Consider the following 18,235-nt stretch of genomic DNA (forward strand, 5'->3'; position numbering starts at 1 on the left):
AAAATGTATTTTATATGATTGCGAAAGGGAGACAAATAATATTACTGAGGTAGGTACCTATATCGACTGTAAGGAGGAAATGAAAAGTAAAACGACAATGCAATAACGCCCAGGCGTACATTTTAGGTACTTGATTATTTTTTAATTTCATTTATTTACGTAAAAGCTCTAAGGATCTTCTAAAATGTCATCGCATAATGTATATTTTCAAGCCTGGCCATGTTTATATTTTATAAGCAAAATTAATATGAAACATAACATAATATATTACCACGTTCTAGTTAATTAATAATAGTACATAAGATTCGATCGAAAAAATGTTTTAACATCTATTATTTTAGTATACATATAAATATTTATTTTGAAAATTCATCTTCATCTGTGAAAAACGAAAAATATAATTTGTTTTATGCAAAAGATAAAAAGTTATAAATAAATTATGAACAATCAATCAACATTTTAAATATATATTTTTTTTTATGCTATTGAGTAGGTGATTACAATTTTATAGTAATTACGAATAGTAAAAAAAACGAAGTGAACGTCGATTTTGATTTTACTTATATAGCTATAATCTTTAAAAACATACAACAGGTATATATTCAAATCACTGTAAATTTTTATTATTTTATAAAATTGTATTTTTTTTATATAATTTTTAACAGATAATATTATATAGTTCTTATAGGTCAAAAATTACAGCATAAAGATAATAATATAAAATATATATTGAAAATACTAATGAAATAAGTCATATTATTACGTAATATTAGATTAAAGAGCCTTTGATTGGTTCAATGGGTGGTCTCAGTCACTATCGTAGTCTGAGGTCAAGTGTCAACAACTGTCACTAATTCCTAGATGGTTGACCACCCGGGTTCTTAGTGACGAATCCTCACTCCACATAAATATTATGTTCCTCAACCAACCCATAACCGTACAGAATAGTAAATGTCATAGTTGCCGGTACTCATGATCGGTAAAAAAAAATTATGTTCTGTGAAAAATTCAAACATATATCATCATCGTTTCTAATAATTAATAATAACTTGCATGATCTTTATTGTTATTAATTCAAAAATTATTTTCCGAGTGTTGCACGCATCTTTTCACCGTCAAAATCAACTATGTGCAATTCTTAACATATAAATTATCTTCTCTGATAAGCGCTTAAATATTATATACTTTGCTTTTTTTCTTTTCTTTTTTTTAGCTTAATTTTTGAGGTAACCGTTAAGCATTTTATATTAAATTACATGCATCTCCATTCAATGTATGAATTATGGATTTTTTTTTTATCCATGTGGTTTTCTCTTGATTCAATGGAAGCAGATAATATGTTATACTTTCTTCCTCGGTTTCTCGAGACACGCTTGATGTATTTTACATCACATTAATTTTAAAACCACACTTATAATGCACCGTAAGGTGTAATTCATTTATCTAAATAATGCGATCGATAAACGCAGGTCTTCATTCCAATACAGAAAGATGATTTTTGTCGACATGCGCCGTGCTTGTAAACGTGTAATAATATAAAAAAATGTTATATTATATTCAACAACGTCTTTGGATTCACGTTATGCATTTCAAATAGTTATTATTAAGCTTTTTAAATATAATTTTAGTTTTTAATTAAAAATAAAATAAGGCAATATCATTGTATAACTTAAAATAATATTAATGTAAACGGTTCTGCTAATTATATGAAAATAAGTACCACCACTACCACCCATATTAAATGTAATAACAACTTTTCTATTTTGATTTTTTATCTAGATGTTTAAAAACAATGCATTATTTTATTTTGCTGTCTTAACACGTAGCAAAGCATAATATATTAACATTATCAATTGATATGTAAATTGGGATAATTTACCTAATATTATTATATTGGTTTGTATTATTTTTTATTACTATTGTTATTATTACTATTTTTGTTTAACTATTAATATGTCTTTACATCATTTGCTTTTTATTATGCATAAGTTGGTATTTTGGGAGTGTGATGGTAGATATACTACATACATATACTAGATTTACGTAGAATTTAGTATTATTTAAATTTATATGAAAGTAACTATACATTATTTGAGTTGATTTACTCAGTTATTTTTTACTTTATAGTAGTTATCTAAGGCAAGGTTTAATAAGTACAACTAGCGTGTTTTAGTATCATCAGTTTAATATATATGAATGATTAAACTATTGGTCTGGTATTAGAAGTTTAAAACTAACTAACTGCATGGTATGGTCCCCAGATTGCAGTTTTCTAGAAGCAAACAAGCCTTATTATTATCTCATATAGGCTTATTAAAGTTTGACAAATTGTGATCATTTGCAATTTAGAAGAGGACGGTTTTCTAAAGATTAATTCTCAGATTAAATGTTCGCTAATAATATATCTACCTAAATATATAGTTTTAGATCAATAATATAATTATTATTGATATTAAGAAAGTTTCCAAGGAATAAGGCCATATTTTTAAATAGAATGTGTATTGTCCAGATTTAAGGATTTATGGATTTATGGATTTCCAGATACATCACTGCCTAGTCAAAATCAATTGTGTATTTGATGAGTGAATGATAATTGATAGAACATTACCCTGCTATAAGCAAAATACCTATTTTATAAATATAATTTTATAATAATTAAGTTAAGAGCTAACAAGATGATTATCGAAAGATAATCTCAATCAAATGATTTAGCCATGCTTAAAATGAGCACATGGTTTTATTGATAAATGATCACTGATCAGAGATTGTTTACTTAGTTATAAAAAAAAAAAATCTAAGACTTAATAACTTATAGTATCTTTATTTTAGAACATATTCTTATTTAGCTATGTTATTTATAGTAATTAATAATTAATAAAATTCACATATCAGTACTATTACTACTATTACGTGTAATATGAATGTGTTTACGATCTTATTCTCTAAATTTGGGTCACATCATCCATGTGTTATTGAAAAATGACAGGATAAGAGTGTATACCCTTTACAACTCATGAATATACTTATTTATTTTTACAAAAGATTTTATTAGTGAACAAATTCACCAAAAATGTTGTGCAGTCCGATTGACTGAAAATTTAGTGTCAAAAGTGGCTGTTTTCATATGATCAGTAACTTCCACAAGTGTGTGAATGATTTCTTCAGATTTGAATCATTAGAACCACTGTGAATCAATCTAATTTCTGTTCTAAATGTTCCTTAATATACTTTATAATTTAATTTATTACTATTAATAGATTTAACTATTTTTAGCTAAAAATAGTTCTAGAGTCTTATTAAAACCTTAATGGAAGTTTTTTTTAAATCTATCAGTGTGATTCGTTACAGAATAATGAAACAATCGATAATATAACACACTGGCTACTTAATTTACAGTTACTGCTTGATATTTCATCATTTTTTTAAATGAAATATATATTATTTTAATTGATTTATACATGTATGTCATAATACTACATTCAATAAAAATTACTTACGGGTATCTACTTTTAGATAATATTCTTTTAGTAAATTAAAATTTTTTTGTCTGTCATCGCCTTTTGAAAGCATTAAAAATGTTTCAATCTTTCAGTTCAGAGGTGGTTTCTGATAAAATTAGATATAAATAACTAGTAAATCATTATTATTTTTATTATTATTTTTTTTTTTTTGTGAGTAGAAAGTCAAAAGTAAAAATTTCTTTACATATCTTGATAATAAGATGATGGAGAGGGAGGCAAAGTGGCTAAATGGAAATATTTTATTAATTATTTTAACACTTATATGTACAAACTATTCAAAATGAGAACCACTTTAAAATACTACCAACTCGTTAAATTTTTCATAAATCAGAATACATGCAATGCTTTATGAAAAAAAGCTAATTAAAAAATTATTAAGTACCAGTATTAGTATAATTATAAAATGTAAGAGTCATGTAGTAATGTTTTGAATAGGTAGATACCATAATTTAAAATTAAAATAAATGAATGTTTTTATTGAAATTATCATATACAAAATTTACAGTTTTCATTCAAGTACTTAAATGAATGTTACTAGTCTCTTCGATATTGTTTTGAATTAAAACTAAAAAAAAATACAATACCTACCTTTTGAGCTTATAAAACAAAATAAATTACTTTTGTTCTAGTTTCTAAATATCAATTAAAACTATAAAACATAATCAATATCTGATTTATTATTTGCATAAATCATGGAAAAATAATGTAAAAACAAATGAAAAATCTTAAAATAAAATATTTATTTTACGAATGAGATTGGAACAATAATTTATTGTTTGAATCAATCAATCAGTACTTACAATTTTTCTTTTTGCACAAAAGTTGCTTTCGAAAAACTGACTACGCTTATGAAAATTTGAAACCTAATCATCGAACAATTATCATGTAGGTGAGTACTTATTTGGTTATACAGATTTAGGTATAGGTATCCTCCATTTACTCGTAAAACCTATGCATTATAATATAAGTTGTATGTAAGTATATAAACATTTTACATAGAATATATTTCCGGCCAAAGTTATTGCAAAGTGGACAATTTACAGACAACTTCTCCATTGTTCTGTGACGTACTATCTATCGTAATATGACTAACGTGGTGAATATTGCACAAACAAAGTTCGGTTAACATGTCTCGAAAGAAATCCGTCGGAAGTATAGGTATAACATGTGACACATCATATTATATTAATAATATCTTTGTTACCTATCTATTGTTTGATCAAAATATTATTATTGGTTCTAGGGGGACACTAGCAAACGCCAAACAATAGAATTTAAATGTCGTGTCGTTTCCGGAAAACGTTGCAAATGCACTTGCCATGTATTTTATTTGACTGTTAGAACACATCCGCTGCTGACAACTCCACTAAATACACTCACGTCACGACAGAAAATCGCAAATGCCACTGCATGCATGTGCCTAGTGTTTATGAAGTGGGTAGGTTTCGATACGGTATGATAATGTTTGAATATATCGTATTATTATTAACAATAATAACAATTGTTAACCCTAAGAAATTATTACGGCTAGGTTATTTATAAATAATTATATTCACAATTAATTTAAAAACTTTTAAGTATTTATTCATTTTGTTAGGTATTAAAAAAAAATGCTTTAAAAAACTTTAATAAAATAGCTTAACATTTAATTATATAATTACATTTGGATCATATTTTATCATCATTATTTAGAATAAATATCTATAAGTATTTTTGTTTCACTGTGTTTGACGTTATGAAATTGTATAATAATTAAGTTATTTCAAAAATGTCAAACTATAATAAAGAAAAATAAGGAAATTTAAATTAACGTGATCATTAAATCGTAAATATCGTATATAGTATTTTTAACTTATAATTATCTTGGAAGGAAACATAAACTAAGCAGCATGTTGCCAGTTAAAATAATATTTAATACATGTACAAATTATAAAAACAAACATAAAATTTCAGTATTGTGCTTATTAATTGTATCATTTCATTTTACAATTTCAGCCATAGTACAATTGTACAATCAGCGAGTTTGATATTTAAAAAATATTATAGTTTCTATCTTCTTATTATTAACGACCAGACTACAAAGCAATCTAAAACAAATAACTGTATACAAACTTATCGAAACAAGTTATCTGGTTTTGACAAACTTTGTCTGCTGATTAGTAAACGAGAGACTATAATAACTGAATTGAGTGTTTTATTATGCGTTAAAGTCAATATTCATTTTAAATCATGATTGATTTTCTTTATCTATCGCATTTACTATAGTTTATGATAATTAATAATATATAAAAATTGAATAAAGATACATCAATTTGTGTTACGTAAGTATCTATGTCACTGAAATTCCATACAGTTATGAATCCCGACAAAAATTTAGACATAAGTGCCATGTATGAATTAAACTTTTAGAGAACGTATGAAGCCGGTTTTAGATCAAACGAGATAGGTACATAATAGAATGTACGATGAGTTAATTAACGATCAAAATTAATTTAATTGAATATAGACACGAGTTGGTCAAATATTCTTGATAATGATGCATTATATATTATGTGTTATGTATCATATTATTATACCTACATATTATTATGCATCTAATTATAGTCTAAAAGATATAATCGATTGTGTATAATTTATATAGGAAATATTAGACGACGAGAAGCTGGTCCTACTATAATTGAATTATATTTTAATTTTAATTTAGAATTTTTTGAGTAGGTATAGTAAATATAATTTTGGAAATCTTAGTTTGATAGAAAAATTTGTTTCAAAAATTAAGTTAATACCTAATCAAAATTAGTTGAAAAAATAATTTTAATAAACTTCAAAAATATTTGCTTACATTTCTTTTGAGATCCTTAAAAGACACGGTAATTTCCACAATAATATCGTTTTTACCAAACAGAGAATCTTCAACTTTATATATTAAACAAATATTTAGATATAAAAAACAAAAATTATCACGACCATACATCAAATATTTTAAACATTTGTTGTACATAATATCTATGAAATGTATAGGTATACCTCCAAAATAATATAATTTAATTTAAATTTATTAAATAATTTATAAACATTTCATTTTTAAATAATATATTATACTTAAAAGTTAAAACTAATAAATTAATTCACAGAGATATGTAATATAATATTTGTCTAATTTTTAAAAATCAATACTTATTAGTCTTAATATATACTCCAAAAATTATTATTATTTTTTAAACGTTTCGTACAATTTTATTTTATATTTCAATTAAAATATATTTTTTCATGTCTTTAATATAGAAAGTTAGGTTAATCGTATTACGAATTCAAATGAGTTAATTGAAGGCTGTAATATAATTTGAAATAGTTCCCGGAAAATAAAAACTCCTTTTTTAATTTAAAAATAATGTATTAGCAATATTTTTTTAACATTGAACACTACAATTTCAATTATTATTCTTTACAACAATGGCATTTTCGTTTTAAATAATAACTATATATTTAATCATATTTTAATTAAAAACAAAATGAAATACAAATCTTTTATACTTCTAAGCGAAAAATGAATTGGTGTTATTTTAAAATGAAAACATGTTAAGTGTTAACCTTAGATATTCTTTTCAATAAAAAATTAATCTAGAATAATAAAATCACAAAAAATCGTCGAAACTTAAGAATTAAACTTACGAATATGTATTTTTCCATATATATTCTTAGCAATAGTTAATTCTTAATTTAGGAGGATAATTTATTAATCTACATTTTTCTGTAAAAATAATGCTAGATTATTAGTTCATCTCAACTAAATGTGTATAATTATAGTTAAGTTAAGAATATTATATCAATTTTCGGTTCCATTGATACAATTCAAACCTTAGTGCCAAACTCATTAGTGTATGTCAAAAGTTACCTGCTATGGTTGAAATAGACTAAAATTATGATAATTTACATTCCCATAATAACATAGTACCTAGGTAATTCCCAACATACATTAATTGTAATATTATTTATCGTTAAAATTTACCTTCCATAAATAATATTAGATTTTGAGCGGAGCGATGAATGTATTGATTTCAAAATGTTGTGTGTTTTTTTTTGTATCTGTGTACACGGTAAGTTGTCTAAATAATGTTTCAATTTTCAACTTGAGTAGCTTCTCCAGTTGAAAAAAAGGTGAACTAGTTGGTGCATTGAGAAGGTAAATTTTTTAAATTCCCAGTACCTTTCAAGAAAACCGGGAAAAACAAAAAAAAATTAAGGAAAACGGAAATTTTTACGAAAAATAAATTTTTGAGCAAATTGATTTTAGATATTGGTGTAACTCTGAAACAAATTTTGCTGTTATTCAAAAAGGAACAATTGTAAAAACTTAAAATTTACATATATGTTTATTTTATTAATTTCTATCATTATTGATAAAAATTTCAAAAATTTTCAAATCTTTATGGGGTTTTTTTTTTATATAATTTATAATAAAACTTTATGCATTGGGTAAAAAAGCTTCGAAATTTAATACAAGGCTTCTTATATATTGTCACAATGGTAATTAAAAAATATTAAAAACACATAATCACAAGTTTTTTTAAATAATTATTGAAAGTTCGAATTATGACAAAATACGTAAATATCACAAAAATTTGAAATTTATTTTGAGTTAAAAATTCATTAAAATGTATGTTTTTAAATCTAAGATTATATATTATATACCTAATAATAAATAAATAGTTTCTAAATGGCTAAACACATACAAATATAGAAAAAATATTTTATATTTTTAATAAATTTAAAAGAGTAGTATCTACCTACATAAAAAAAAAAAAAAAAAAATTATATTATAAATTAAACATGTAAACCATTGTAGGCTAATAAACATTTGTATTTGAAGCCTTTAATTAATAAAAAATAAAAAATAAAAAATAAAAATATTATTTCAAATTGTGTACATTAGTTTATCATTTTATCGCGTAGATATATATTTTATTTATACGCCACATAACATTTATTACCTCTATTTGATTTACATCAACTTAAGGAAAATATTATTCAGTATCTCCGCATTCATATCATGAAAAATTTAAGTTATTTTAAAATTATCGACTGATAAACTAAGTTAGCTTGGGTATCATTAGGATAACCATAACCAAAATGACAACAAAGGGTTATAAAACAAATTTTATAAAAATAAAAAAATTTTATATGGAGATTCCTAACAATAATTTTAATATAAAAATCAAAAACCAGACATATATTAACATAGTTGTAAATTTAATACATTAATTAAGTACAAAATAACTATTAATCATATTATAATAATATTTATTTTTTTATAATATAAAATAATCTGATGATTTTATGAGTAAGAACATACCTACTCAGTAGGTACAAAAAATAACATAATATGCAATCTGTGCATAATTCAGCAAAATAAACAATAATCAGATAAACAAATGTTTTGGTTTACAATAAATTAATAATGATGTTACAATGAGCGTTCATCCAGTGACCATATCAAAGGTCTTACTTCTTGAAACGGTTCGCCCAGATGGACGGTTCGTGTCGTGAATAAATGATAAACTTTGTTTTTTGTAATCAGGTGTTTCTATTTCTATGTTTTGAAAAATATATACATTAACAATATTGGGGTTTAGTAAAGCGTCGATTTGTGCCGACCAGACTTAAATAAGTGAGTCGACACAATCGGAGGTGCTTGGATATTAGTCGGGTAGCTACCGGACTCTATTTGTACAATTAGGTATAATTTTATGCAGAGTATATTATAACAAAATATCGGGTATGGGAGCCGGCCGTCGTCGGTACAAACTTGACTAAGCGGTACCCCGTCGATGAACCTGGCTCGGGTCGAACAGCTTAATTAAGCGCCGGGATCGGTGATGTGTTGGCCCAAAAAAGGGCCGTTTTATTGAATTGACGTCGGAAACCGCTGAACGTTCGATGATTTGAGAACTGCGGCGGTATCCGTGGGTCAGCGTCGTCGTTGTTAATCGGCTCCCGGACGATGTTTGAAGCCGTGGAGCGGCGTATCGTCGTCGGAGTATAGGTGGCACGGGTCTCGTACGTCGCCGTCAGTCGGACGATGCTTGAAGCCGTGGAACGGCGTATCGTCGTCGGAGTTAGAGGTGGGTCGGTCGCGAACGAACGAATCAAAATGACCGAATCAGTCTAGTGACTGAATTGCGACCGGATCTAATATTTAAATGATTCGGTCATATGATTTTTAGATCTTTTGCTTCTCAGTACACTTTGACTCGGTCAAATTGACTGATTATGTGATTTATGGGCTGGACTCTGGAAGGACTGGAACGTATAAAATCGTTTATATTTTGAGGTTAACTAGACTGATTTAGTGATTCGCATAGATATTAAAATATTTATGGTGATTCGGTCACTTATTTTTCTTTATTATTGTTCCGTGTTATTACATAATAATTAATAAAATAAAGAATTTTTAGAATTACAACGAATTATTATAAAGGATAAAGAATAAACTATAAATAGTATAATATTCTTTTATGTATTCACTATCATAAATGTTATATTGTAAATTGTAATAACATTTGCCATTTGGTAGTCATAGCATTTGGTAATAGTTATATAGTTCATATTCTACTTATTCTAGTATGAACTACTTATATTAAGTTATACACAGGGGTTAATGTGGAGAATCAGTCACCCTACATCTAAATGTGGTTAAAAAGCGTTCCCTTTAACAAATTATTTGTAAAGTAATGCTCTATTGCTGTTTAATTTTTAATTATAAAAATTTATGGTTGAGTAAAATGTGTCACATTTCAAAAAATTGATTTTGCGATTTAAACCTAAAAACCCGGGGAAAATAACATCTGATTTGATAATAACAACAGCAACCTCTAAGGACTTCATAGTTCGTTCTATTGTTCTTCGTTGTAAAATTGACCGAATGAACGAAATGAACGAATCAGTGACTGATTCGAATCACTCAAGTGACCGAATCATCCCATCTCTAGTCGGAGTATGGTGGCACGGGTCTCGTACGTCGTAGGCAGTCGGCGATGCTTGAAGCCGTGGAGGGGCGTTGTCGTCGTCGGGCAGCGTTCTGTGTCGTGGTCCTCTTCCGTCGGAATTCTTGTTTTGAATTTGGCTTGTAGACGGTTTGAAGGTTTGAAATGGACTGACTAGATTTTTTTGCTTTGCTTTGAAGGGGGTGGCTATGCCGTTGAATATTTTTACGTAAAATTACGTATTTTTATAACTAATATATTTTATTTATAGTATTATGTCTACGTAATTTCATAACTGACTAGATTGTCAAAAGCATCCGGTAATTTATACCCTTTTCGACAATCTAGTCTGTTGCTCATTGGTCAGCGTTTATTCGTTCTGCCAGATGAAAACCACACCGTTGCTATACCGTTTCCCTTTACTAGGTGTGGTTTTTACCTGTTGGAACTTATTGTTTTGTTCAATCGTCTTTGTTGGTCTTGAGAAAGACCTTTTTAGTTGTTTTCGTTAGTTTATTCCGTAACATTCTGATGTTTATACATATACTACCTACAGCATATTCATATTATTTTAGTTTGTAGTTAGTAGTGGGTCCCTTCGATAACCTTTTTTTAATCAATGCATGGAAAATTTTGGATTTTTTTATTGGTGAAATTTGTGATACTAATGAGTTTGTATGAATATGTAGTTCTGAGTTAAAATGTGTACATTGTTGGTATTCAAATTATTAGATTTTAAATCTGCAGAGTGGTGGGTGGAATTTGGATGCTCCAATGGTACAAACATACACAGCCCTGCATTTATATGTTATTTGATACCTAATAAATAAAAGAAACATGATATAGGTAAATTTAGTATATTATTTAAGTAAAAGCTTTGAAAAAAACTCATCAAAATTATTTTTAAATATATATTATACGTGAAGTAGACTCTTATGAGGTTTGAAGTACTGTACCTAAATTGTTTTAAACTTTTCATATAGGATATATACATAAGAACGAGGGAATGTGGTTTCAAAATTCCAATGGTTGATAAAAGTATTGTTAATTTAAAATAAAAGTAGCTTTGGTAAAAATAAAAATTATTATTGATATTTATTTATTTATTTATTTATTTTTTTTTATTGGTCTTGAAATTTATACAATTTCTGCTTCGACTACTAGGCCATTAGCATATCATTATAAACATAAATTAATTATACATATAATAAGGAACAGAGCAAAGAAATAAGAGAAAAAAAAGAAAAAAAAGTACAAGAGAAATAATTAGAATTAATTTATTTGGTATTTTATACATTGAAAGGTTGACTAAAGTAGTTTGAGTAACTTGGTTGTTTTGAAGAATTCAATGGTGTTGGTTTCATTTCAGGATTTGGGCCTAGGCTTGTTCCAATTTGATGGCTTATATTGAGATCCTATCTTTGTTTGATATTTATTATAAACATAAATATAGACGATATAATTTGGCATGTTTAACTAAATCAAAACCTTTAAAGAACTTGAAAAATAATATATAGCCCTTGTCACTAAAGCTCTTTTCGATAAAAAAATTTAAAAATGAAGTCATAAGAAATAAAAATGTACCGTGTTCTTTACTTACTTTGTATATTTATAATAAGTGCATTAATGGTGTTCATCATTAAAATCAGATAAATATAATATTGTTACTATTATTATTAATAAAAATACTAAATTCCATTTGCAGTAATTATATTTGTTGTTATTCTTCTATGTCTTTTGTTTTGTATATTTTCTTTAATCACATTCATCGAACTTTTTTTAAAACATACTTAGAAGACATTTTTTCCTTCAATCTAAAACTCGTTCACTTATTTTCAATCTGTTTGGAAACAAACTTTTAAATTATATTTTTACTGCATAAACACAATAATGAAATTTAAACTCGAATTAATGTTTTTGAATAAAATAATATGATATCTAGCGAAGACGTAATTTAATAAACACATTTTAGATTTAATATAGTTTCTATACAAATCGAAAAAAAAAGTTTTCCTCATTTTTTTCTGTTAAAAAACGATAGTAATTACTGTTATAATTTTATTGCATTGTATTTTAATGGTGGACCATAATGCTCATAATGTATTTTCAATCTTGGAATTCGAACTTCTTTTACAGATACATATATCGTTAAAAATCTATATAAAGATATGTATCGTTAATGACCGTATAAGTAAAATGCTCTAATGGTAATGGGAGATGAGATGTTCATACACACCTGAGGGGGTATAATATGGTAATAGGTCATTAATATCTGTATTGATTAAGTTGTTAATTAATTTACAGCTTGCAATATCTATCGAGACGTTTTGAATGAAACTACGGTAATGTGAATTCGGAGCTTACGATCAAACAACGGCGAATTTTCTCTCGGCCTCCGGATAGTATGGTTATGGATGAGCGAGAGGAGCTTATCTGTACATTTCATGCATCGCCTGGCTTTTCTCTCGGCCGTTTTCTATTAAATGCGCAAACACACTGGCCCAGTCATTATTATTATTATTATTATTATTCTAATACGATGCCAACACACCCCCCTCGCCGTTGTAGTGTAAACTCGAAAACAACCACGGTGTGGTTAGGTAGATACACCTACTGGCGGCTTGAGCCGGAGGGTCGATGAGGAAAAGATTCAAGGTGCCTGAAAATCAAACCGCAACAAAACAATGAGCCGACCCGAGGATTGTGTTTCCGTGGGCAAATCGTTCGGAAAAGCTGAAAAAGCCAAACGAGCCACTTATTTTAAACACACACAACCACAAATATATATACATTATGCACCACCACGGACGTACGTTTAGATACCTATAACAATCGTTTTCCATTGTTCGTGCACACACACAGTTTAACATAATATAATAATCTATAAGCGTATTATTATTTTTTTATTTTTTTCAAAAACATCTGGAAAAACCATGACGATCGTAGCCCGTGTCTGAGCAAAAATCAAAAATTAAATTATACTCGTGGTAGTGAAATATTATATACATGGTTATCAATAAATACTGGGCGTCATGATTATTAACTTGAAAAAAAAAAATTCAAAAAGAATTTTTAAACGAGGAGATATACATGCATTTATATATTCTGTTTCTGTTTGATAACAGTCTAAGTATTTTTAATGACAAGTATTTATTTTTAATTTTAGACTCCTAAGCTCAGTAGTTTTTTTTAATAATTAATAACAGTAGGTAGCTAGATACTTGTTTAAATTACCTATTTTTAGATGTATAAATTTTATTTTAGTTATATGAACTAGAACTGCACAAACACTTTCTATTTATTTATAAATCTACTTTAAATACTTACAAGTTATAACTAATCGACTATAGTATTGCTATATTCAATTTGTATACACATAAAAATCTCCCAACAAAATATTTTGATAACAAATAAGATTCCTATATATACTCGTATAACTGTAAATAAATATATAGTATAAAATATATAGATTGCCAATTGTTTAAAAATATTTATTCAGAACAATTTTAAAACTATTGTGGTATACTGTAAATTTTGGTGTACCTCGTCATTCATTAAGTTACTATAAATTGAAAATTATAATGTAAGTGTAAAATTTGAATTCAACGATACATCATTACATACAAAAAATGAAAATCTATTAATCTTTATTAAAAACTGTAAAATTTATATTTCATTACTGTTTGATATTTCAACTAAACAAATTTATTTTATTATTGGATCTACGATAGGTTCATTTAATTTTATCCAAAAATATTGCGACTATTAAATAATTAATATTTAAATATATGATAGTTGAGTTTATTTTTTATTTTTATTATTTACTTTCAAAACAATACAGCCATACCGTAAAACAGTGTGAAAAGACATTAACTTAAAATTAATCACATAATTTAAAAATTCCATTGTGAATATAAAATATGATAATATACTATAAAGTTTCAAATCCCAACGATAAATATCAAAAATTACAACAAAAAATTATTATTATTAATATTCATTTAAATATCTAATTTTATTCAAATATTTACTTCAAATATCATTGAAAAAAGTCTCCTCAAACGTTTTTTTTAGATTTATTCGTTTTAGTGTTAACTACTTACGTGGATACTTAAATTGAACTTTTGCCTTAAATTAAACATTTTATCAATTTTTAACTACAAAATAATTTTAAAATGTTTATATGTTTGTTGAATTTTGTTAAAATTTGAACTTTAGATGCTTATAAATAAAACCATGTCTGTGTTTCTTTTGTATATTTAAATAGCTTTAAATAAACTTTTAAGTAACCTCAAGTTTCATTTTCAAGCTTTTAAGAAAAACTTTTGATAGAGCAGACTTTTTTTTATAAACACTTATAGTAAAAAATTTAAATAAATTAAAAATGTTAAATTCTATAAATTACTCAAATTACCCATCTTCATATTTTGAAAATTATTTCATGTTTGTAAATAATATTATAAATATCTTGTGAACATTCAAAGTATCTACTTACAGTTTTCCGTTTTTGAATAATTACATCAAAATAAAAAAATAATTTTTATCAGATATTAGTTTTATGAAAAATTACTGCAAATCTTTTACTTCTGACAAACTAGATTCACTTTTTTAACGGAAGATACATTGAATATTAAAGTTGAAAATCTAAACTTTTTTCTGCTCCAGAAGGCGACGAAAAATATCGAGAAAAAATTATTCATTGTAAAATTAAATCGAACCGATAAGGATGTAATCATTTATGCTTTTTAAAATGGTGAGTGTTAATTAAACTGTTGAAACAATCGCACGGTGTAATATACTTTTCAATTATTTTACTGTTGAGTTATATATTGTCATTGTATCAATCTGTAATTGTTGAACTATATTAGTTTTATACTGAAAGTTCTTAATAAAAAAAAAACATACTCGAAATATTAAAATATATTAACATGTCGTACGGGTATATTGTAGAATATACATAGATTCATAGGTTCAATGCGTTGACATATTTTTTTACACAAAGGTTGATAGTAAGCAACAATTTTGTAATAATTTAGATTTATTGGCTTATAATATTATTAGGGGATTAGGGACATTATGTATATGCTGTAACTCAAAAAATAAATAGACCTGATCTGGTCTCATTACAATAAACACGTGTACTGAAATTACTGTCGGGTTTCCATTAATCGGAAAATGAACATCGCCACTGAGGCGACCTGTGGTATAGAAACTATTTTAATAAATAATCATTTTACAGCATAATATTACACACTGCAGTAGATTTAAGTAGATATAATGTAATATATACATGCACTTTATACGTAGAAGGGCGCCTGGCGCTGGTATGCCATTTGGGCGTGATAACCTTTTTAGTCTAAATAACTTGACGAGAATTGCATTTTTGGTGAGTCAACAATTCGCGTGTTTGGCACTCGATCGCTGTGCACGGTCCACTGCTCATATTATAAATTACAATGCATATGTTTCACCAATATAATATGAGACATTCCTGTACTTGCCGTATTTATGAAACGTAGAGGGTGTAAGGGTAAGTGGGTTGGTAGATAGTGAGATAAAAAAATAAATAAAGCTACACTATCCTTTTGTAATCAGAAATGATAACATAACTCATTAAATAAAAAAAATAAATTAATAAATCGATTTCTCTTATATTGATATAACAACGAATTTTAAGCACACATAAGCAAATCTTTAGTCAAGTGCAATATTAGAAGAAATTTATCCATCAAACTTCATAAAATCAAAAGTTTAAAAGATAATAGTATTATTCGTCTAGATTTAAATTTTTATACACGTAATATGTGGAATTCCATCATATATATGATAACTTTTAGGTTTATGATAACAAATATTTTCCTTATCTTACCTACATATAATAGCTTGACGAGACGATGTTTATATTGTATTTTAATTGTTTTCTTAAAAATGTGTTTCTGTACCTATTACAATACACTCAAATCCACTATATAATTGAAGATAAAACAATTGTGCTTAATATTTCTAATAAAAAGTAAGCACGTAATTCAAAATTCAAAAAGGCTTACCTTCTAGCTGCAATATAATGAGATTAGATGTTGTCAATGCTATTCATTTTTATTAATTATATGATTAACGACGATAGCGATTAATATTCCGTGTGAATCTACCAACAAAATAAAATAAATACATCAAGTTATTTATATCGTACAAAATTTTGTTTATATTTCATTGATAAACAAGTAGTTTTAACTAGGTAGGTATTATCGAAAATGTATCCGAAAATTGAGATTGCCGTTTAAATTTACTATTGATTTTTGATATTATTATATAGTCTCGAACATATATTTTAAAGATCGAATTCTACACTATACAAACTATTTTATATTTTACATAGTTTAACTAAAAAAAAAAAAAAAAAAACGTATTCATGTAAATATATAATAAGATTGTACCTATATATGAAGTGCAGTGGTAATAAATTTCAGATCCTACGCAAAGTGCAATTGGTTTCAGAGTAACATGTTTATTTTATTACATTTTGTTTCTGAGAACACTTTTAAGAAATATTCTCGTGCTTTGTAACTCCAATATTCTCATAAACTTGTACAGTCTATAGAAAATTCAATTTCGATTTTTCTTTGAGTTCATCAAAACTTACATTAGGTACTTCCCACAAAAATAACTGCATGCGATATTTTTGCTAAAATAGCATAAATAATTGTTAATTATATCTAGTTCGTTATTAAAACTCAATAATTTAGTAAAATATTAAAAAATTTAAATATAAATCTTATTTTTTGTAAGTATTTAATATGTGTGTGGAAAATTAATGTCATTAACAAGTGTAAAATATTACATTTTACAAGTCTGAATAAACTAAAAATAATAAAATGTATTATACCTCATGTTTATAAGATAGGTACTAATCCTATTTTATAATAACTCATTCTATAATTTCGACAGCGAAAATATTTATACGATTTTGTGGTGAGTAGAAATACTTAAATAAAATTAAAAATAAATGGAAAAATATTTCACATAAATTAATATAAAAAACTCTAAAATAATAAGCATGAACGGAGAAAACATCTTGGTACTGTATACGTTTTGCGGATAACATTGCATTAGTGTTTGAATTAGAAAAAAGCATACCTACGAAATCATTTTCATTATTCTCACTAAAAGACTTAAGTAAAAAAAAATTTTTTGTGAAGTTAGAAAAAGACAATGACTTAATAGAACATTTAAATAAATTCAAATATCTAAAAATTACGCCAACCACCAATGGTAGATGCTCAGTAGTTGTAAGACAAAGAATATTTATGGTGAAAAGAGTATTTACGCAACAAAAACAAGGAAGCTGCTTACAATGAAAAAACTTAACATAAAGACGAAAAAAAATATAGTCAAATGTTAAAAATGAATGGAGTGTACTTCTATATGGCCATAAAACATGGAATATCAATGTATAAGACAGAAGGAAATTGTAAGTTACGGAATTTGGACGTGGAAGAAATGGCTGTAAATGAAATTAATAAAAATGAAAAATAACATAAATGTATTAAATCAATTAGGGAGAAAAAATTCTGTTGAGCATCATAAAATAAAAAAGTGGAAATATTTTTGGTTACAAGCACAATTCATTAATGACAAATACATTTGAAGGACAAATAAATAGACACGAGTGAGAGGCTACGTAAACAGAGAAAAATTGAGAATCAGATTTGTGACGACAAGCCAAATTAGAGA

General features: G+C 26.3%; 1 protein-coding gene across 3 annotated transcripts in view; it reads right to left on the reverse strand.

Moving 5' to 3' along the window:
* Positions 1-18,235, reverse strand: part of kek3 (leucine-rich repeat, immunoglobulin-like domain-containing kekkon 3 protein) — a 189,234-nt gene that overhangs the window by 132,898 nt on the left and 38,101 nt on the right. For 2 of the 3 annotated variants that reach the window (XM_089220246.1, XM_089220248.1), the window contains exon 2: positions 16,552-16,649. The exons of the other annotated variant lie outside the window; for it this stretch is intronic. The gene's annotated coding sequence lies outside the window, so the exon portion shown is untranslated. The remainder of the gene's footprint in view (positions 1-16,551; positions 16,650-18,235) is intronic. 3 annotated transcript variants of the gene reach the window in all.

Source organism: Diuraphis noxia, unplaced genomic scaffold, assembly GCF_037042655.1.
Source record: "Diuraphis noxia isolate RWA-SAM2 unplaced genomic scaffold, SU_Dnox_SAM2 contig0002, whole genome shotgun sequence".
Taxonomy (NCBI): domain Eukaryota; kingdom Metazoa; phylum Arthropoda; class Insecta; order Hemiptera; family Aphididae; genus Diuraphis; species Diuraphis noxia.